Consider the following 24571-nt stretch of genomic DNA (forward strand, 5'->3'; position numbering starts at 1 on the left):
TACCTGACCTTGGCGCGAGTAGGCTAGCAAGTTGGCATAGTTGGATAAAAAAGATTAGGTGTAGCCAAGTGATCTAATCTACTTACACCTATGTCTAGTAGATACATTTACAAGGATATGGAAGAGGGAAAAAAAAAAAAATAACCAATGCATTTCAATCACATGCATAAATATTTTACTGAGCTTGGCCAAGCATCATGAACCAATTTAGTGTAAAAGACTGGTAGGTAGTAAGAAAAGAATAAACAAAATCATCAATTGATATCCATTTAACTACCCTCCTTTTTTTATCCACATTCAACACCCCTCCTAAAACTAAATTTTCATTTTCCATATATATATGAAGGTAAAGTAGTAAATATTTCACTCCTGTGATAACCTTTGAGATCTTGAATATACAAATACTAATATAAACAAATCTATCAATTCCATTAATAAATGAGTAAAATTAAAACTCAAGCAATATTAAGTAACCCCAATAGTACTTATGCTCTTGAGAATATGTAAATAATAAGACATATTAAATTCTTCAAATAATTTACTTGTGAATTGAAATTTATTTTGGTTTGATTTCTCATACATGTTTTGCTATTTGAATTTAGTTAAATTTTTCTATAGATTTAGGAAAATTTCTACATAGTTTACTCATTCTAGTCTATTTTCTTAAGGGAGGTGGTCATCCAATTACAATATATTTTTAAAACAAAACTTTAGAACACATGTATATAAAGCTATATCTTGTAAAAGTATTTACGTCTTGCTAGTACCTACAAGAAAATGATTAAATATTTAGTCAAATTTAATAACTGCATAATGTAATTTTTTTGGAACAAAACCAAAAGTTCATATATGTAAAAAGTGAAGGAAATCTCTAAACTTAAAAACCAAATTAGTTATAGCTAAAGTACAGATAAGAAATTTCATAAAGAAACAAACAATTTAAGGGTATGACTTGATGAATTGTAAACTCAATGCTTAAAATAATTTTAAAAATTGGCAACTATAGAAGAAACTCATTAAGGCTAAGGTATAGGAAAAATTCCAGCTATCGAAACCTTGAGCAACCAAGAAACAAAATGTAGGAACTTTGTACAACATTCAATGCTATTACAAAGGATAATGATCAAATAAACCAAAAATCATAATAGACAAAAGCTGCTCCATGTCTTTCCAATAAGAGGAATACGTTTTTAAGGTTCACGAGGTAAATGGCTTCATGAAAAAATTTCATTTTTCTTTAATCCATGGACTAAATTGAGAGAGAAAATGCCTGGTACAATGTAAATTCAAAAGAACAGAAATGGAATTGGGGAAAATCATATAAAATGAAAGATGTTTGAGAGAAATAACTCCACTAGCATTATCCAGGAGATGCAATAAACTCATGAATAAAAAATTAAACATTGATACACCTATAATATCATTAAACATTATCTAAGCTAGAAGAAAAAAACTAGTTGTCTATTAGTCGTTGGCTTGGGTGAATTTTGTAGAAGACAATTTCGCGATTGGCCAATCCTATACTTGGTGAACGAATTTGCATTAACAAAAGATGCTCAAAAATTTATAGAGACAACCAGCAACCTTTTACATTGAACTTCTGAGTTTTTATGACTAGAAAATAAAATCCCACTTAAGGAAATTTTTGTCCTAATGTTTGTTTATCTAGACTAAATAAATGAACACAGTTTGTACAAAATGCCATATTAATTCATCAACACACTCATCATTAATTTAAAATAAAATAAAATAATAATAAAGAACCTAGATGTCTTGGAAAAAATAATGTTAAGTCCCACAAGCTTCTCTTCTAAATTGATTTCCACCTCCAGTCGTAGCTTTCCTACCACTTTTCTATTCCCTTGTTTCAAAACTTCTACCACCTTCCTCTTGCTGGAAAATCATTGAGCTCTTAATGCACAAGAAGACATCCTCTTATCTCTAGATCGATGCCTCTTATCAAAATATCACCCTCCCTCTCCTTACTTGCCACTCCCTTTTTAATAGCTCTTCTCTTCCCTATTTCTTGCAATAAAACACGGTGGAATTTAATGAAAGTTTCTCACCATCCTTTTTCTACTGCACAATCGATAACATAAAACTTTGTCATGAGCCCAAATTTAAGGATATATGAATATTTGAATAACATATTATACAATGATAATAATTAAGAACAATAATGAATAGATAATAATAAATATTATAATTACATTACGAAACCAAAGAAGATTATAATACATTCACATTTGAATATATATGATATAAATAACTAATGATAATTATAATAAATTGATTAATAGACTAATCAATATAATATATATTAACGATACAAGAATTAATATAAATGATAATACAATATGATATTATATTTGAATAACATAAATTTAATATATTATAATAACATACAATTATACAACATATTCAATGATAAAAAATACCCCATAAGAATATATCAATTATTCAATATACATAAATTACAATTACAAAAGATAAATATTTATAATCTATCTATCCTACTTAATTATTTGATGATAAATTTATATTATCATTAATAATACACTCTAATAATATTTAAATATAATAAACATTTATAAACGTAAAAACTAACCCATAATCTTGCAATTAATGAGATATTAAATCAATCATCGCTCACACAAGGGTCACACCACATTGAGTACGGGAGGCACACGTATAAATATGGAATGGTGAGAAGGAAATAGAAACCACACACACATAGATCTGAATATTCCAACCATGGAATCACATTGAAGGACATGAAAAGAGGTACGAAGGGCATCGTCGGGTTTCACGCGAAATAAAGGCCTACGTCCAAGGAAAGTGTGAAACAAACACACCAATGCACACGGACCAAGGTGACAAGGTAGCGGCATCGAATCTCCTAAAAGAAAGAGAAGTAAATATATACCACAATGGTAATAGAAAGTACAGAGAAGACGTGGTTACCAGGAACGACATCAATGTTTTTAAAGGGAATTTGCATCGGGGTTGGACAGATGTGGCATATCAACTTCCGCAAGGGATACGCCAACTCACCACTTTCAAAGACGTGGAACGAGAGGGACATTGAGAAAAACACTTCCAGACAAGAAAACTACGAATCACAGTTCAGTTCCACATTAGTATGAAGGACATTTGGAAATCATAGACGGAAGCAGATAAGTAATGGGAGGAGATGAGTATACAAAGAAGGCAAGCACATAAATCCTCCAAACATGAACATCATCCAACCATATGAACACGATACTCCACGAAGGATGAATATTTGGTTGTCAACCCCAAAATCTATAAGCAGGATATGACAATAAACAAAGGGACCTCGACAAACATTTCATTAGTTAAAGATAGAGGCATTACAAGCATCGGGGTTATCAAGTATGACCAACACCAGCTAACATAAAAGCAGTGAAGATAGATCATTCACACATTCAGAAGATATATGAAAAGTAGACATTCAACCAGATGTAACACATCCATTTTTGGAGATGCTACAAATGTAGACACCATAATGTAGCAGTCCAGACATCTTGAATAACAATAAGTGAAGCACTAACCAATGAAGAACACATCTGAGATGATCTACAGACAGTAATAATACTCCGGTTGATATAAATTAGAGTTGCAATTCTTGATAGCTCCGTATCACAGTGAGCACGAGTGCAGAGATAACATCTCTGTATTATGGGTACTACATGATCTCCTATCTCAAACTCTCCTTCCAGATTTTGACAATGAGTTGAAATGTTCCTAAAATTATACCGGGGCTGTTGGGTTATAACTTATAACCAACATTTCTAGCCATCAAATTAGAGGCCCCTAGCTGAGGAACATTATAAGAAACATATAATAGAATATATTCCAGATAACACTTGCTACACTAGGCATCAATTTATTATTGTCCTTCTACCAATCTATATTTCCCTCATTGGTTCGACAGCCTTATTGGGAAAAGTCAATTGTATACAATTAAATCTAACAATTAGAACAATATCATCATCGTTGCATACTTACAAAGTATGATCAGATATCTAGAACAACAGTCATATCTTCATCATTACAAGCAACAACGCGAAGGCTAATAATATGTTTATATCACCGTATAAGAGAAATAGGGCAAAAAGGATACAAAGAAAAGAAAAAGTCGTAAAAATGAATGACCCCCAATAAGGGTTCATTACAAACTTACACTTGGTTCCACAAAGTTTTTAATACTCACAGTTCTTTTAATTTTTCTAATATTAATTCATGGCTACGATCTTCATAATAGGAAAACTATTGATTGCCATTTAATTGCCCAACTAATTATCATCATTTGAAATTTATGCTTATAATTTCTAATGGAAAATAGATTTAGAGTATAATATTTAATTTTAAAAAAATCTATATCAAATCATTTAGAAAACAAAAGACAATTTATGAATTCTGTTCACCATTCTATACATTTACAAATCCATATAATTAACTAGATGTAAAAATCAAGCAAATAACTTATTCGAAATAAAATACACTAAGTGTGTGCGCGACTACATCATACAATTTCTAGACCAACGCTGTCGAGAAGCTAAATTCCTCTACCTCAACCACCCTTCCACCTTCAGTACCTACACACTCATAAACTCAACATCATCCATTGTGTTAGTAATATCATCATCCTAATAAATAAATAACATCTTAAATATGAATTTTAAAACATCCAAGATGCATCATCAGATATAAACATGTAAATGCAATCACAATTTTAACCATCACGTCAAAATCCCATAAGATCAACTTATTGCAACTATCATAATGGCTATTAAATTAAATTACCCATCCAATAACATCAACAATAAAATTCTATACAATATTTGACTCAAGTCAAGTCCTACATAGTCAATTATAGTCTTAGTAAAAAAGTCAAACAACATACTAAGTCCTAATAAAAACATGTCAAAATAATGAGTCCCTCCCCACTAGGAAGAGACATCGATCCAATGTCCATCAATATCCAAAGATCAATATAACATAAAGGAAATACAATAGCGATAAAAAGCACTAATCTAAGGAAAAAGATGTGGAAAGGATTGATGCATATCATCAACATCCTCCCTCGTAGTACTGTCAATAGAAAATTGGTCCCATTGGACCTTATATTGCAGGATGTCTCTGTCATGCACTCAGATAGACTGCTCATCCATGAGGCAGGTAGGTAACACCGACACTACCCATGGATCCTAAACCTGCAAGGCATGTTAATCAAGAATATGAGACACATCAAGATGATATGGCTTCAACAACAAAACATGAAAAACATTATGGATATGGGCCAGAGCTAGTGGTAGAGCAAGTTGATAAGCCACATGATTTATGACCTGCAAAACATGAAAAGGTCCAACAAATCTTAGGGCAAGCTTAGAAAACTTTCCAAAAGAGATTGAACACTTATGCAGATGCACATGCAGAAAAATGTTGTCCCCAACCCGAAACTGTCTAAAAGTATGCTTCTTATCTATGTAGCTCTTCTGTCGATCTACAACTTCCTTCAAGTGAGCACAAATCATAACCATCTATTCTTCTATTTCCCTAAGCATCTCAAGATCAATCACAATTCTATCCTCCACTCTATCCCAACTAATAGGTGTGTGATATTTACACCCATAAAGTGCCTTAAAAGGAGCCATTCCGAAAGATGCATGATAAGAATTATTATATGTGAACTCAACCAAGGTTAGGCATTCTTCCCACTTACATTGATGATCCATGCAATACATACAAAGTAAATCCTCTACAACCTAATTCACCCTCTCTGTCTAACCATTAGTCTATAGATGATAAGCAGTGCTAAAATTTAATTGAGTTCCCAATGAAGCATTCAAGGTTATCCAAAACCTTGACATTATTCTTGTGTCCCTATCAGAGATGATAGTCTCAAGTACACCATGTAACCTAAATACCTCTTGCACAAACTTCTTGGCCAATGCCAATGATCCATCCTTCAAAACCCCTGGTATAAAATGTGCACCCTTGGTCAACTTATCGATCACAATTAATCTAACATCATGCCTCCACCTAGTCATACGTAAACCCTTTATAAAATCCATAGAAATCACTTGCCATTTGTACTCTAGTATCTCATGAGGATACAACAATCCTATTGGATGAATATGCTTACCCTTAACTCGTTGGCATTCTAAACACTAGACAACAAAATTGGTCACATCATGCTTTAACCCTAGCCAAAAATAAAGTGGCCTCATATCTGCAACCATCTTAGTCACTCCAAGGTGACCCAAATAAGGAGTACTATGAATTTCCTCTATCACAATTTTCCGCAATCCTGCATAGTTTGGAATATACATATGGCCTTAATACCTTAGAAGACCCTCTATGTCAAAATTGTATCCATCAAAACGATGATCAAATGGATCAGTGTGCAATGCAGGTTAGACCATCTCATAATGGTCATCACTTGTGAGGTTTTCAACAACATGCTCTTTTAGTCATGTTCTAGTAGTATATATAGTAGATATATGCCTTCTCCTATTGAGAGCATCAACCACCCCATTCTCTTTACCCTTAATGTACTCAATATTAAAATCATATTCACTAAGGAATTTGAGCCAATGCCTCTATTTGGCATTCAAATTCGATTGAGTAAAGATGTATCTCAAACCCATGTGATCCATTTTTAGCTCAAATGGTTTACTAATAAGATAATGCCTCCATATCTCCAATTCATAAACAATGGCAGCCAATTCGAGATTGTGAGGCACATAGTTAACCTCATGCTGCTTTAGTTTACGAGACTCTACTCTACCTTTTTGCATCAAAACTCCACCTAAACCATCACCTGAAGCATCAATTATCACAGTGAAATGCTTGTCAAGATCAGGAATCGCAAGAATAGGAGAAAATGTGAGCTTCTATTTCAACAATTGTAAAGCCCTATCACACTCATCAGTCCACATATATCTCTTTTTTTTATGTTGAAGTGAGTAATAGGTGCTATAATGTTCAAAATCCCTCTATGAATTTCTGATAATAGCCTACCAAACCCATGAAGCTCTAAATTTCACTCACATTCTGAAGAACCAGCCATTTAGGAATAGCCCTAATCTTGGAAGGATCCACTAAAACTCCATCAGTAGTGATGATGTGTCCAAGTAGTGAATTTCTTTCTAATAAAAAGTGCACTTGGTAAGCTTCACATACAACTTCCTATCACAAAGGCATATCAAGACAATACACAAGTGTTCCTCATGCTCCTCCATAGTTTTTGAATAAATTAGAATGTCATCAATGAAGATTTCAACAAACTTATAGAGATCTACACAATCTCAGAACACACTATTCATTAGTGATGCAGGAGCATCCTAGGATTTCTTACAATCCTGCATGTTGGAGTTGAGTGCTAGTGGTTTCTGATTTTTGTTGCTATCAAGATAGTTAGTGTATGCTGAGTTATTTTAACTTTAGTGCATGCTAAGTTACTATAACTCTAATAGATGCCAAGTTAATGTATCTCTAGTGGATGTCAAGTAATTATAGCTCTAATGGATGCTGATTTACTATAGCTCTAATGGATGCCAAGTTACTATAGCTCCTAGTGGATGTCAAGTTACTATAGCAATCTTGTGTTGGCCGAGTGTTCCTTCATGTACTAAGTGAACCTATTGGGGCTGAGTTTTCTAGTGGATGTCGAGTGCTCATGTATGTGTCAAGTGCCACTACTGGTCTTGATTTTGTTCATGTCGAGTTGTCTATGAGCTGACTTTTGACATTTAATTTATGTATAGGTATTTAATTTAGTGTTGTAGCCAACTTGTAGCTTGAACCATATTTAATGTAAGGGATCTAATTAAGTTTGTAATGAGCTAAGCCAACTTGTGGCTTAGTTGGGTATAAGTAAGGGGTTTTGTGGAGTCTTTAGGAAGGAGTTATTCATTCCATCTTAGAGAAGGGGGTGAAGTATAGATACAAATTTTGAAGAGCTAGGGATATGGCTTGAGAACCAAAGGATAGCTTGGTGGACCTGAGGGTACAAGTGTGGATTCTTCTTCGTGTTCTTATCCAGTTGTGGATCTGGACTAGCTAGAATAAAGTTTGTAAGTGGATATTTTTGGATCTTGTAGAACTAATTTTGTAATTTCTATTGTATTTGGCCCTAACTAGGAAGGCCTTACAACTAGGCATATTGTATTTAATTAGTTATATTTATGAATACAGAGTTGTGATTCGGCATCAAATCTTGTATTAGTGTTGCTTTGTTGTTGTATTTCTACTATGTCATTGTTTTTTGGGGCTCTAGACATATCCTTTATAGATTCTCCTACCTTGCACTATGTCAAATAGTATCAGAGCCAAGGTTGTTCCTTAAAATGTAGACAGATCGCCGAAGCTAAGACAATTTGCACCAAGATTTGCAAAGAAGGTTGATCTTGTGGTTGATTGATCTTTTGGATTGGTGGATCTATTGGTTGGGATTTGATAAAATTTTGTAAGATGCCTCCAAGAAGATTGGACCCTAGGGAAATTGATGATTTTAGTGATGTCATGGAAGAAAGGATCTCAAACAAGATAAGAGGATAGTTCAAATCTAAGATTGCATTGATGAAGAGTGATATGATTGCTGAAATTGTAAGTGCTTTAGGTGGTGTACCTAGGCATGTGTATACTAAAGGAAGTTATAAGGAAGTTGTTAAAGACTTTGAAGCTACTTGATCTAGTGGTGAGGATAGGACTGATCATGTGGAGAGACCTATTGGGACTAAGGCTAGTCAGTTTGCTAGACCTGGATCTTAGTTGAAGTTGAAGCATAAGATGGAGGTTTCTAATTTATCAAGAACTTTGACTCCTGAAGACCTAATTGATAGGATTGGTGAATTGGAAGACTACTTTGAGCTTGAGGATATTAAGGATCCACTCAAAGTGGGGTTGGCACAAACTAGGTTGAAAGGACATTATGCACTTTGGTGGAAAGAATTACAAAGAGACAGAGGAGGGGAAGGTGAAAAGAAGATCTCTAGATGGAGATTGATGGTAACTAAGTTGAAGGCTAAGTTCATTCCTATTGATTATAAACTTGAGTTGTTTAAGAGGCTGAAGAATTTAAAATAGAAAGATATGTCTATGAAGGATTATACCAAGGAGTTCTACAAGTTGAGTATTCGATCTGGTCATAGAGAATTGTCAAAGGAAAAGGTAGCTTGGTACATTAATGATTTGAGATTCAATATTTAGGATGAGGTTGGTATGCTAAATATTTCTTTAGTTGAGGATGCTTATCAATATGCCTTGAAGGCAGAGGATAAGTTGAAAAGGAAAAGTCAAGGTAATTCTAAAGAGAAAGAGAAGCAGGATAGCTTGGTACAAGCTAAATTGAGTGTTGAAAGTGAACCAAAACTTACTGATTGGAAAAGGAAGATAGGTAGAGGTGAGTTCAAAGGGAATTGTTTCAAATGTGGGAAAGAAGAGCATAAATCTTTTTAATGTTTGATTGGTAGGACAACTACTATTATAAATGAGGTTGTAGTTCAAGAAAGTTAGCCTAAGCAAGGAGAAAGTTTGTTGGGTCAGCGAGTATTGGTTGGTGAGAGGACATTAGATTCTTGTCAGAGGACTAGTTTGTTTAGGACTACTTATAAGTCTAGTGGGAAAGTCTGCAAGGTGATTGTGGATGGTGGTAGTACTGATAACCTTGGTGCTAAGGATATGGTTTAGAAATCTGGTTTGAAGAGAGTAAGACATCCTTATCCTTATAGGATTAGCTGGTTGTAAGGAACATGCTTTGCAAGTGAAGGAGCAATGCCTTGTTGATTTCTAGATTGGGCAGTATAAGGATCAAGTGTTGTGAGATATTGTGGACATGAATAGTTGTCATGTGTTGCTTGGTAGACTTGGCAATATGATTATAGGACTATGCATGATTGTGTCAAGAATGTGTTTACTATTGAGAAAGGTGGCAGGAAGTTTTTCCTGATTCCTTTGTAGAATGAAGAGCTTGGAAGGAGGAACCTGAGTATTGGTAGCCAAGTTGAGTTGGAAGATTTTGAGAAGGTTGGAGATTAGTGTGGAAAATAGACCTATAGCACACCTAAGATGGATGTGAAGAAGCATAAGAAGAACAAGGGAAAGAGAGTACAAGTTGTAGATTTGGAGGATATGTATGTGAAGAACTAGTTTGGGATTTATGTGTTGAATCCCAAAAGGTGTTCTTCCAATTACTAGAACACTTTTTTGATCCTGGGGTATCTAATGTAGGAGCATCCTAGGCTTTCTTGCAATCTTGCATGTTGGAGCTGAGTGCTAGTGGTTCCAATTTTATGTTGTTGTCAAGCTGGTGAGTGTATGATAAGTTATTATAGCTTTAGTGAATGTTGAGTTACTATAGCTCAATGGATGCCACTTTACTATAGCTCTAGTGGATGCCAAGTTACTATAGCTCTAGTGAATGCCGAGTTACTATAGCTCTAATGGATGTTGAGTTACTATAGCTCCTAGTGGATGTCAGGTTACTATAGCTCTAATGGATGCCAAGTTACTATAGCTCATAGTGGATGTTTAGTTATTGTAGCAATCTTGTGTTGACCAAATGTTCCTTCATGTGCCAAGTGTTCATGTATATGCTATGTGCTAGTATTGGTCTTGGTTTTGTTCATGCTGAGTTATTTGTGAGCTGACTTTTGACATTTAATTTATGTATGGGTATTTAATTTAGTGTTGTAGCTGACTTGTGGCTCAACCTATATGTAATGTAAGGTATTTAATTTAGTTTTTAATGATTTGGCATAACTTTTGGCTTAGTTGGGTATAAGTAAGGGGTTTTGTGGACTCTTAGGGAGGAGTTATTGATTCTAGCTTGGAGAAGGGGATGAAGTATAGATGCAAATTTTGAAGAGCTACGGCTACAGCTTGAGAACCAGAGGATAGCTTGGTGGACCTAAGGGTACAAGTGTGGATTCTTCATGGTGTTCTTATCTAGTTGTGGATCTAGACTAGCTAGAATAAAGTTTTTAAGTGGATGTTGTTGGATCTTGCAGAACTAATTTTGTAATTGTGGTTGTATTTGGCCCTAACCAAGAAGGACATATAGCCAGGCATATTGCATGTAATCAATTATATTTATGAATAAAGAGTTGTGATTTGGTATTAGATCTTGCATTATTATTTCTTTGTTATTAAATTTTCACTCTGTGGTTTTTTTTGGGGTTTTGGACATCTCCTTTGGGAATTCTCCTACCTTTCACTATATCAATTAGATTTATGAATGTTGTAGGTGAATTTGTAAGACCAAAAGGCAAAACTACAAATTCATATTGCCCATACCGTGTCCTAAAAGCTGTCTTAGCTATTGTTAGGATTAATCCATAGACAAAAATAATAATTACATGCAAATATCAAAAATATCAAAAAATACTAGATCACACAAAAAAGAACACAAGGCACCAAGATTTAACATGGTTCACCCAATCCTTAGGCTACATCCACCTAAAAATAAGTCTGATATTATTACAATCCAGTGATTACAACCTGATTACAATCTGTAATCCCTTACAACTCAATATGGCCACAAGAACCAAATTTTGCATCACTCACTATGAAACAATCCTTAACCCTAAGCCCTTTTATACAAGTATTTTTTCCTCTTTAGTGTTACAACATACCGGCCATAAATTAGCAAATATTAACCCAAAATTTAGAGGCGAATCGATGAATAGTACCATTTTTTTTTCAAGTGATGCCCTGAACTCCAAATAATTTATGAAGTATATATAGTACTTCCCTGATCAGTCGCCACAAACTAATAGCTATGTCTTCATCCTTAATCCAAAGTTGATGATACCCATATCATAGATCTATCTTTGAAAACACCTTAGCTCCCTTCATCTGATCAAAAAGCTCATCTATCCGTGGAAGTGGATATCTATTCTTTATGGTAACCTTGTTTAACATCCTATAATCAATGCATAAACACAAGGTTCCATCCTTTTTCTTTACAAAAATCATTGGTACTCCCCATGGGGACATGCTTGGATGAATAAACCCTTTGTCCAACAATTCTTGCAATTGAACCTTGAGCTTGCATATCTTAGTGGTGGCCATCCTATAAGGTGTCTTGGATTTTGGTTCGGCTCTTGGCTTACTATCAATGGAGAAATCAAACTCTCTCTTAGGAGGTAACTTAGGTAAATCTTTAGGAAAGACGTCCCAAAACTCCTACAATATTGGGTAATCATCTATAGAAGGTATAGGATCTTCAAGATCTTTCACATGTGCAACAAAAAGCTGACAACCCTTCCTCTTATCCTTCTTCATCTACATAGCTGAAATATGCCTAAGCACTATTGGCCTTTTAATCCCGTTCACTACTACTAAATTTCAAAAGTCATCGAAGAATTTAACTAGTTTATCTTTGCAATTTACTATTGACTTATGCTCAGTAAGACAATTTATTCCAAGTATGACATTGTATGGCCCAAGTGGAACTATATATAAATTTACTTGCATGTGAAAAGTTGGAAGTTCTAACTCACCACAGGATAGACATTGCTCTAAAAATTGATGCTCTATTCAATTTCCATACTCAACTAACCAAGGTTTTTCCATGTAACCAGCTTTAATTGAAAGTTTAGCTACTACACTAGGATCTACAAAAGACTCTGTAGCACTCGTATCAACCAAAATAGAGACTTCACAACCGTAGAGCTTACTTGTCAAATGCAAAGGAGTTTCCTGAAACTCTGCCTACCTATGGTCCACAGCTGCATGAATTTGGTGTTGAACCTTTGGTCCATTCCTAGGTGTACTCTTCTAAGGACATCTAGCTGCATAGTGGTTACCTCCACATATAAAGCAACCATCACAAGGTCCTCTTTGAGTTGTTGATTTATCATTCCTATTCCAATTCCTATTATTGTTACCATTGTTATTCTTGTTGTTATTACCTCCTCTACCCTTGTTTTGACCTTGAAAATTCTTGTTATTGCCCTTTTGTGATTCTTCTTGTCCCTTTCCTTTCATCTTATTCATCTTCTATTGACCACCTTGCTACTTATTATTATCCTAAAATTTTCTCTTGAAAGATCGGTTATTGTAGGCTTTTACTAGAGCTGAATCTTTCAATTGTTGTTCTTGTTTCAGTGCCTTTTTGAATGCATAGTCCTTAGACTCTAGCTCATGCATTTCCACCTTATTATAGATTTTTGGGCATAGCCCCATGAAAAACTTGAGAGTCCTAAACAAGTCATCATTCTAGTATTGAGGAACATATTTAACCAAATGGAAAAATCATTCATGATACTATGTGACTGACATGACTCCTTGGATCAGCTTATAGAATTCTGACACCTTCTTGTCATTAAAGAAATGAGGCAACCGTAATTTTTAATAATGTTGTAGGAAGTCTTCCCATGAAATCTCACCATGTTGTAGCTTTTTTTCAGCCATAAAATTTTCCCACCATGTTGCTGCTTCAACAACCAACTGAAAGGTAGCCAATACTGCTCTAGACTTCCTGATGAAATTACAAACATGAAAATACTTTTCCATGGTGGCTATCCAAGCTTCTATCTCTTCACCTATAGTCTTACCATTAAAGGTAGGAGGTGTGACCCTTTTAAGGTCCTTCCTAAGATCTTCTACAATTTGGACCCTATCATGAACTAATCCAGCCATCCTTCAGTCAGCTTCTTCCTTATGTTGCTCCTCAAACCTTTGATCTTCCTCCTATTTCCTTTGAGCCTCAAGCAATTGGTCCTCCTCTCTTTTCTTTCATGCTTCTTCCTGCTGATGCAAAGCTTCCCTATGCTCATCCTCCTCAACCTATCATCCTCTTATAGAATTTTCCATGTCATCCATGCGTTGTCCCTGCTGAGTGAGGAGCACCATAATTTGGTCAAGCCTTTGGTTTTTACGCTCATCCTGAGGACGATTGTTGCCTCCAGCCCTATTGCTTCTTTGAGAATACATGATGAAAAATTACTTCTATTCCAAGAGAAAAATATGCAACATTAGCATCAGTAAGACCATAGGTCCTAGTGTTTATCATAGCTCTAATACCACATGTAAGAACCAAAATCCACAACACATGCCACATATGCAAACAACCCCAAAATGTAGAATTAAAAATTTTGAAAAGTCAAATGTTGACTACATATATATAGGCATTTATTTTCATTTCATCAAAGTTAAATATAATTTTATAGCAACATTCAAACGAGTTACAAAGATGAAACATGTCATCATAAATATTAGAACTTGAACATAATTAATGTAGTTTAAATCCAATACAAATTTGATCACATGTTAGTATTACATCACATAAGAAGCTGAAATATACACATAATCATGTTGATCTTAAGTCATAGCTATGCAGACCTGCATGCCAAACATAAGCATAACATCAGTGCATCATATGATATAAACCATATATAATAATATAAACACAAAAATTAAGATGCCATCAAACATGAGAATCCATCTGCATGTTCTCGAGTCTCCAAGCCATTGGATCACTATCCGTCTGCTATCATGAGACAAAAGAGTGGTCTAGGGACTTTTACCAACCAACCATGGTGTGGTTAGCTCCCTGAGGTTCTCCAATGAAAAAGAACTACTTGACCTTGGCACAAGTAGGTTAGCAACTCAGTACAGATGGATCAGAAAGATTAGGTGTAGCCAAGTGATCTAATCTACTTACACCTATGTTTAGTAGATACATTCATAAGGATATGGAAGAGGGAAAAAAAAAAAATAACCAATGCATTTCAATCATATGCATAAATATTTTATCGAGCTTGGCCAAGCATCATGAACCAATTTAGTGTAAAAGATTGGTAGGCAGTAAGAAAAGAATAACCAAAATCATCATTTGATATCCATTTAACTACCCTCCTCTTTTGATCCACATTCAACACCCCTCCTAAAATTAAATTTTCATTTCCCATATATAGATGAAGGTAAACTAGTAAATATCTCACTCTTGTGATAACCTTTGAGATCTTGAATATACAAATACTAATATAAACAAATCTATCAGTTCCATTAATAAATGAGTAAAATTAAAACTAAAGCAATATTAAGTAACCCCAATAGTACTTATGTTCTCAAGAATAAATAAACAATAAGACAAATTCAATTCTTCATAGAATGTGCTTGTGAATTGAAATTTATTTTGGTTTGATTTCTCATACATGCTTTGCTATTCGAATTTAATTAATTTTTTCTACAGATTTAGGAAATTTTTTACATAGTTTACTCATTCTAGTGTATTTTCTTAAGAGATCTGATCATCCAATTCCAATATATATTTAAAACAAAATTTTACAACACAAGTATATAATGTTGTATCTTGTAAAAATATTTACATCTTGCTGATACCTACAAGATAATGATTAAATATTTAGTCAGTTTTAATAACTGCATAATGTAATTTGTCTAGAATGAAACCAAAAGTTCATATATATAAAAAGTGAAGGAAGTCTCTAAACTTAAAAACCAAATTAGTTATAGTTAAAACTCAGATAAGAAATTTCATAAAGAAACAAATAATTTAAGGGTATGACTTGATGAATTGTAAACTCAATGTTTAAAATAATTTTTAAAAAATTGGCAACTATAGAAGAATCTCGTCAAGGCTAAGGTATAGGAAAAATTCCAGCTATCAAAACCTTGAGCAACCAAGAAACAAGCTATAGGAACTTTGTACAACATTCACTACCATTATAGAGGATAATGATCAAATAAACCAAAAATTAGAACAAACAGGAGCCACTCCATGTCTTTCCAAGAAAAGGAATATGTTCTTAAGGTTCATGAGGTAAATGGTTTGGTGAAAATTTTCATTTTTCTTTAATCCATGGACTGAATCAAGAGAGAAAATGCTTGGTAAGATGTAAATTCAAATGAACAAAAATGAAATTGGGGAAAATCATATGAAATGAGAGATTTTTGATAGAAATAACTCCACCAGCGTTATCCAAGAGACACAATAAACTCATGCATTAAAAATTAAACATTGATACACCTACAATATCATTAAATATTAGCTAAGCTGGAAGGAAAAAAACTAGTTGTCTATTAGCTATTGGCTTGGGTGAATTTTGTAGAAGAAGACAATTTCATGGCTAGTTGATCCCATACTTGGTGAACGAATTTGCATTAACAAAAGATGCTCAAAAATTTACAAAGGTAGCTGGTAGCCCTCTACATTGAATTTCTAAGTTTTTATGGCTAGAAAAGAAAATCCTAGCTAAGGAAATTTTTGTCCTAATGTTTGTTTATCCAAATTAAATAAATGAACACAGTTTGTACAAATGCCATACTAATTCATCAGCACACTCGTCATTAATTTAAAATAAAATAAAATAATAATAAAGAACCTGGATGTCTTGGAAAAAAATGTTAGGTCCCACAAGCTTCTCTTCTAAATCAATTTCCACCCTCCAGCCGTAGTTTTCCTACCACTTTTCTATTTCTTTGTTTCAAAACTTCTACTACCTTCCCCTTGCTGGAAAATCAGTGAGCTCTCGAGGCCTAGGAAGATGTCTTCTTCTCTCCAGATCGATGCCTCTTATCAAAATATCACCCCCTCTCCTTACCTACTACTCCCTTTTTAACAACTCTTCTATTCCCTATTTCTTGCAATAAAACGTGGCGGAATTTAATGAAAGTTTCTCACCATCCTTTTTCTACTACACAATCGATAACATAAAACTTACACTTGGTTCCACAAAGTTTTTAATATTCATAGTTCTTTTAATTTTGCTATTACTAATTCATGGCCACAATCTTCATAATAGGAAAACTATTAATTGCCATTTAATTTCCCAACTAACTATCACCATTTCAAATTTATGCTTATAATTTCTAATGGAAAATAGATTTAGAGTGTAATATTTATTTTTAAAAAATCTATATCAAAATATTTTGAAAACAAAAGACAATTTATGAATTTTGTTCACCATTCTATACATTTACAAATCCATATAATTAACTAGATGTAAAAATCAAGCAGATGACATATTCATAATAAAATACATTGTGTGTGTGTGTGTGTGTGTGTGCAGACTACATCGTACAATTTCTAGGCCAACCCTATCGAGAAGCTAAACTCCTCTATATCAACCACCCTTCTACCTTCAGTATGTGCACACTCACAAACTCAATATTATCCATTGCATCAGTAATTTCATCATCATAATAAATAACATCTTAAATACTCATTTTAAAACATTCAACATATATCATCGAATATAAACATGTAAACACAATCACAATTTTAACCATCATGTCGAAATCTCATAAGATCAACATATTGTGACTATCATAATAACTATTCAATTAAATTACCCATCCAATAACATCAACAATAAAAGTCTATAAAGTATTCGAATCAAGTCAAGTCCTACATAGCCAATCATAGTCTTGGTTAAAAAGCCAAAAAGCATACTAAGTCCTAATAAAAATATGTCAAAATAATGAGTCACGACATGATATTATGTTGTTTTTTCCCTTAGTATATTCATGATGGCTTCCCTGCATGTTCTCTTCTTTGCTCTCTCCAAACTATAGGTTTCTTGCACCCATTATATTTTTAATATTTACATGATTTATTTGACATCTTGTAAAAGGGGATGAAATTTGTGCTACCACTAAAAATTCTTAATTATCAAAATGGCCTCTTTCCTCTTTGTGAATCAAGGCATATGAATGTCTCTATTGATCCTTCAACAATCACCCGTGTGATGCCATATAACCTCCACGACTATATATTTGTTTGAATTTTCATTTGTATCAACTACTTGTATGGACTCTGAAGGACTCCTTCACCTGATACTTCTATCATGAAGTTCCTTCTAGAAGGAGAGCTTAGTTTGTACCTATCATAGACTCCAAAGGAAAAAGAATAGCCTTAAAAAATGTCTGAACTTTATCCATCTGATGAGTAATAAATTTTATATAACTAGGAGAAGTAGCAAGCAACATTCTTTCTTCCATGTGACTTTGATTTTGGACTTCATTTTAATCACATGGTGCTCCCTTCATTGATATCATTGCTGAATCATCTTCGAGACCTTTCCATGGTATGTGATCATTCTCTAAGTCTATGATTGAACTTATACTTTGATGCTTAAATCTATAAGTAGATATTCCCTTTCATTTTACATTTAGTCACATATTAATATTTAAAAAAGAATACTTACAACAAATTTTTAAAAATGTATTCGTTTAAGAATAAAAATGTATCACATGAAATATTATTTAAATGCAAAGCATTAAATTTTTTTTTACTAAATTCTTTACTTTGCATAAGCTAGGGATTATGGAACATACCCGAACTTTTTCACTTGAGATATATACTTACATGCGATGTGATAACACATTTTATTCCTAAAGCTTGGACTTACAGATGCCTAATTTTTTTAAATTTTAGGGTTCCACTAGTGGCTCTATATGCTTATCCTAGGAGCATGGCCAGAATCCAACATTCTTTGGAATAATAGACCAGTCCTTCAAATATGATCTAAAGACCAAAATTAGGAGGCCCCTTGGCCCCCCAAAAGAGAAATGTTGAATATTTCCTCTCTCAAACACTTTGTTTTCATCATATAACAAAGAAAACATATTGAAAACATTTGATGTTAAAAAACATTTTTCAAATATCAACTTTGTGTCACAAAGCCTTAAAATGTTAAGGTCTCTTAATAACTCATTCAAAAAAATGATTACTCTTTGAATTATTTCTATATATATATATATATATATATATATCAAATTCATAAGCTTATAGGGGTACTCGATTCCTATCTCCCAAGACTTTGGATATAAATTTTTCTCCTTCTTAGCATATATTAAATTCAAAAAATTAAGGAAATTAAAATTATAAAATTTTCTCTCCAATTCCTTAATAAAAAATTTATGTGAAATATGTTCAAGGATACTTACCTTGAATCATTGTTAGAGATACACACCTATATCTAGCATACCTCCTTCCAAAATGGTGTTAGAGTATTCAACACCTTCAACTTGATAGAATCCATCTTATATGTTAGAGTACAAATATGCCTCCCCATAATCTTGATTGTTAAGAAAATATTTTGTTGTTGATTTCTCTTCCTATAGAAATATTGTACGTATGAGGACTAAATTCATTTTTAGAATAGATCTCCAAATAATTCTTCTCATTACACATGCTTGATCCCATCTTATTACACAAGTCATACTCATAGAATGCACTAAAAGATGTTTCGCATTCTGAATGCACATCATGGGTTTCTTCAACCTCCAATTCATTATTAGGCCTATTATCTTCATTATGATGTTGATGGACTTGATTGCATAGGAACTCATCTTCAAACAATGGATTTGAGAATGTAGCAAATTTAAATGTATCTTCAATCATTTTTTCTTCGAACAATGGGTTCAAGAATATAGAAAATTGAGGCATGCTATCATGAGAACTTTAATCCAAATCAACAAATGTTTTATCAACAAGATTAGTATCCTCTTTTAAAATTTCCCCTTGTTCATATGATGAATGTAATTTTATTTTATCTTCACATTCTGGATGCATTTCTATTTCACAAAATGGACCAAGAAATGATCCATACTTGGAAAACATATCTCTGCATTTCTTTGGAGCTTCATTACTTAGGAAATATTCAAAGATATAAGTAAATTTTTTATCCACTTGAGGCTCACTTTCTATCTCACTAAGTATCTCCTTAATATACATTGATCTATCAATTTGTTCATCATGTTGGATTGAGAAAAAAACTTGAGTCACTTCTTTTGACATGTTTTCTGTATTCCATATCTAATAATGTTGAAACTTATTCTACACTAAGAGAATCATCTTCATCATTTTCATATTCACCATCATTTGGTGTCGTACAAATATCATCATGAATGAACTCTTCATGATCTTCACGTAATATTTGAAAAAGAAGATTCAACTTAGGATCATCTATTGAGATTCCCAATTCATGAAATGTTTTTGTGAATTCCTTGGAGGAAGGCATGATGTCTAAAGGTGCATCTAGAAAAATATTGGCCATCCTTATAAAAAAATGTGCTAAGGACTCTCCTTCATAACTTTCCAATTTTAAAAATGTATCCCAAATATGTTTGTATGCTTCCCTCAAAGTGTAATACATATCTATTTCCATATCACAATATAATTTAAACCATTTCCTTTTGAATCTTCTCCCTCAGTAGAGCTACCAACTAGAATTTTTTAAAGAAGAGTCACCACCTATTTTACAGAGGAATATATCAATTTACTGATCTTCTAAGTTCTACCTCTAGTAGAGTGCACATACTCCTTGCTCTATATTTCTGATCTTCTAAAACCCAATATTTTCTGGGTTACTTCACAATCCTTGATTGTGTAGATAACTCCCTAGTAGAGTTACCAATTTTTTGGTATGCAAATTGATGGACTAGGTTTCCTATGGAATGATGATCCAATTTTGGGAACTCCTAGTAGTGATTTTCCAACTTGACAAGTCCCACCTAGATAGGATGTAAACCTCTACAATTATGGCTCTACAATACCAAGTCTAGTAGACCTATACCTTGCACCCTAGAGGCTTTGAATAGATAACTTGAAAGATTTTGAATGTCTTATAAAATTAAATAGCTGGTAAATTTTTTTAGGTGTATATGTATGTGTGATGTGCAATAATCAAAGATCTTCATCACCTGCACTTGTGTCCTTTCTACAATCAACATGAACACTTGAAAAATAATAAGCAAGAGACCAGTGCCTTGACCAATGGAGTCTTTATCAATTTTCTATCAATTACTTACAATGTTAATGTAACCCTAAGAGAGAACCAAAAAATCCCTCTAAGATGAACTATTATCACTTTGATGAAGTATGCATCATTGAATATTAGGTTAATTTGAATACTAAGTCCTACGAAGTTTAACTCCCCTTAGGAGACCAATAAGATAGCAATTCAAATTAAAAAATCAATACAACATTACTATTTAATAAGAATTGGAGTGTAACTCTCTAATATTCAATAAATGAGATGATCAATCAAAGTAAACTTTTAAGTTTAATGAAAGTAACAAGATAAATGAAAGAAGAATGATATCACCAAAAAATCAAACGAGCATGTCAAATCTCTGTATTGCTTTCATAATTATTCACCACAAAATGTTGTGTTGTTGTTGCATATAGATAACAACAGGATCCATAATGATCAAAAGAATCTCCTCCCAATTGATAAACAAATATCTTATAAATATGATCATGAATGTATATCTTTCTTTGATTTCAGGCCACATATAAGTAGAAACCCAAATAGTTACAAATTTGAAAAGTTGTGACTCCTCGATACATTGTGAAAGAATGTGACTTTACATTAGGCTCTTAAAATAAAATAAAATAATCTTCCAGGCATTCATAACTTTTCTCCTCATGTATCCATATTTGTAATTGCCTCTTGCATTTGATTTCCAAGGTTATCATCAATTTCATTATCTTGCTTGGTTTCTCTTTTGATTGTTTAATAATTTTAATAAATCCTACACAAAATAAATAAATAAATTAGGATTTTAATTTATGCTTTCCCTAAGTTTTTTTCTTGTGCATAAACACTAGGTCAAAGAACTTATATTCAAATAATATAAAAGTATATAAAATAGTTTGAAAATTTTGACAAAGTAATCAACCATTTTAATGAAAACCTTAATATATTTACATAAGGGTAAAAACTCTAATAAAATATTTCTACAAATATTTCATCTTAAGGAACATATAGTTTTACTTAAAAACTTTTTCCTTAATATGAAGTATGAAATAAAAATATTTATATTAAGGATCTAGGGATAAAATTTGAACATTATTACTTTATCAATATATTTTCCTAGAAACAATAATTAAATAAAAGGCACGCAAAATGTATCATAAAGAAAGATTAATTATCCCTTTAATTTACTTGAAAAAGAAATATTGCAAATATAACTTTCCTATCTAACTACTATTTTGGAAGAATAAAATAGAGCAACTGGTTAGGGTAGATAGGGTAGTTAGGATAGGAAAGAGGACAGGGTTGAGTGCTTTAGTGTTCAACTCCCTCTCCCTGTCCTTTTTTATAGCAACCATTTTATTTTAAGAAAGGGAATAATTAATTAATCTAATATGAATTTAAATAATAATATTTAACATAATCAATTTGATGTGTGCTTATATTTTTCCTTAGTTTTCTACTCAAATAAAAAATGATATAATTAGGGTTATTAGATATAAACATTAATTCAATAGAAACCCTAATTTAGTTTTATATTAATATTGACCTTTTTCACAAATGTTTTTAAAACATTACTTTAATATATCATTTATGTAAAAGGCCTAAAAAAATGTTAAGGCGATAATTTAACATTTATAGGAATGAAATACTTGTTACCTTTAATTAAAAAATGAATTAAAATAAAAGATAAAACTCATTAATACTTACCCTCCAACATATTAAAAATATCTCATGTTATCAATTTACCTGTGATTAACTAGTTTGTGCACCTTTGATCTTATAACTAATAAATGTATTGCCATTTGGTAAATCTAGGTAGATAAACATGAAACTTGGATAGTTGAATGGAAACCCTAATTTGTCAAAATTTGGGTTCCATCACCAATGCTCCTGTAACATCCTCTATGTTGCCTAGATGTTGTTTCTATTGTGCAGTCTCTTTCTAAATTTGCTCCTTTTCCTTTTGGTATATTGCCAAAGACTCTCTCTTGTGCCTTAAATTTCGATCAAACTTTTGAATATCTACCTTTACCATATCTAAAATCAACTTCACATTGTGTTGTAACTCTGGCATAGGTGTTTGATCCTTGAAAGCTTTCATTTCAGCATTCAATTTTTCAAGATTGGTCAACACCCTCACTTGTGGACCTCTCATGTCAAGTACTTTTTTTATTGTTTCAACACCATGTTCTTGCTTATGAGCTAATAGTTATTCAGGTATTTTTTTTCTTGTTAAAAATTGATTTTTTTGAACAATTCTAAACTCTTAGAAAGTGCATTGTTGTTTTCTATTAGCATTGAAGGGCTTCCCTTGAACAAAATCAAAATGAAGAGACATAAATGAAACAAAATTATGACATTTCCTTCATTGCACTCATATCTTCTCTTTATGTCCCTAAGCTAGACAATAATGTCTATTGGTTCTTGTCAACAACTAAGATAATTAGTTCTCTGCCACTATGAAAACTTATCGATGGGAGAAAGATAGTCCAAATAAGTAATCAATATGAAATGGGAGTTGTGTTGATGTGGTAGATGGAGATATAAATGGAAAATATGTATAGGGGTGAGATGGGTCAATCATTGGGTGAGAAATGTGATGTGATGAATAGGGATGAAATAAAAAAGTGGGATGTTGAAAAGGAATAATCAAAAGTGTTAACTCAATTGGCATCAATTCAACCTTAGAATCATCAAATACAACAAAGAGAGGATGAGTTTATGCACCTAGTTGAGACTTATATAGAGTAAGTATTAATGTAGTTTTTAATTATAAGAAAATTTCAATAACAATTTTTATAGTATACTCTTTTATTTATATATTAAATAAAATACATAGGTGTTATTTTTATAGATGATTTTGAATAGGTTAAAGGGCCATGCCCTAGATGATGATACTTTAGGTGGTTCAAGTACACCGCATGTTCTATCATACACTTGTGTTTTTCTTGAACATTTTTTTAAAATATCTCTAATAATCTTTTTTTTTTGGTTCTCTAACAATCTTATTTTTCAGCTCCTAGCATTGATCCTATGCTTACTATATCGCTTGCTACAAGGAACAAAACCAAAGAGATAATGCCAAATACAATGTTGGTAACACGTACTAAGGCTATAGATGCAATGGCAATGACTATTGGTAAGTATATTCCTCTCTTTTTCTCTCATATTTCTCATGTATTTATTTCACTAGAACTATTGATTCTTAGGGGCCATTTTGTAATATTGGACTTGTTTATGCAAGAGGCGATGAGGACATTCTTGGATGTACACATGTTTGATGTATGGGAACATTGAATAATTGTGATCAATTGCTTGTGAGAAATGAAGATGGACTTCCCCTAAGAGTAACCTAACCTCTAGGTACTTTAAACATTGATCCTTTCTTAAAGATTTTAGATGTTAACAAAGAATTTAGACATTGGAGGGGGGGGGGGGGGGGGGGGAGTGTGGGGCCAAATGAGCTTCCACCTTCACATGGTTGGCCCTGATTATTAGAAATATTAAACTATTCTCAAAACCAAGTGAAGCTCAACATTAACCTATGATTTCATGAAAACTAATTGTGTGAATCTCTTGGTTTCAGGAAATACAGAAGGTGGCCATAGTTCAATATGCAATCTCAATTCATATGCATACGACATCAGGCAAAGCTAAAAAATGCAACGGGTTTGTGTTTTTGTTAAAGGTCTTTAATGAGGTATTTTAAGTTATAGACCATCATAAACATTATAATTTTGACTCTTACAGACAATGGTAATTTCCTCAACATGCAAGAAAATTAATACTTTCTATGTGTTGGCTTGGTGAGG

General features: G+C 32.8%; 1 pseudogene; it reads right to left on the reverse strand.

The window, feature by feature from the left end:
- LOC149567760 (septin and tuftelin-interacting protein 1 homolog 1-like) overlaps nt 1-24571 on the reverse strand; it is an 86663-nt pseudogene that overhangs the window by 13480 nt on the left and 48612 nt on the right.

This window comes from Cupressus sempervirens, chromosome 3 (genome assembly GCF_028749045.1).
Source record: "Cupressus sempervirens isolate cs-2001-9-10 chromosome 3, ASM2874904v1, whole genome shotgun sequence".
Classification (NCBI taxonomy): Eukaryota; Viridiplantae; Streptophyta; class Pinopsida; order Cupressales; family Cupressaceae; genus Cupressus; species Cupressus sempervirens.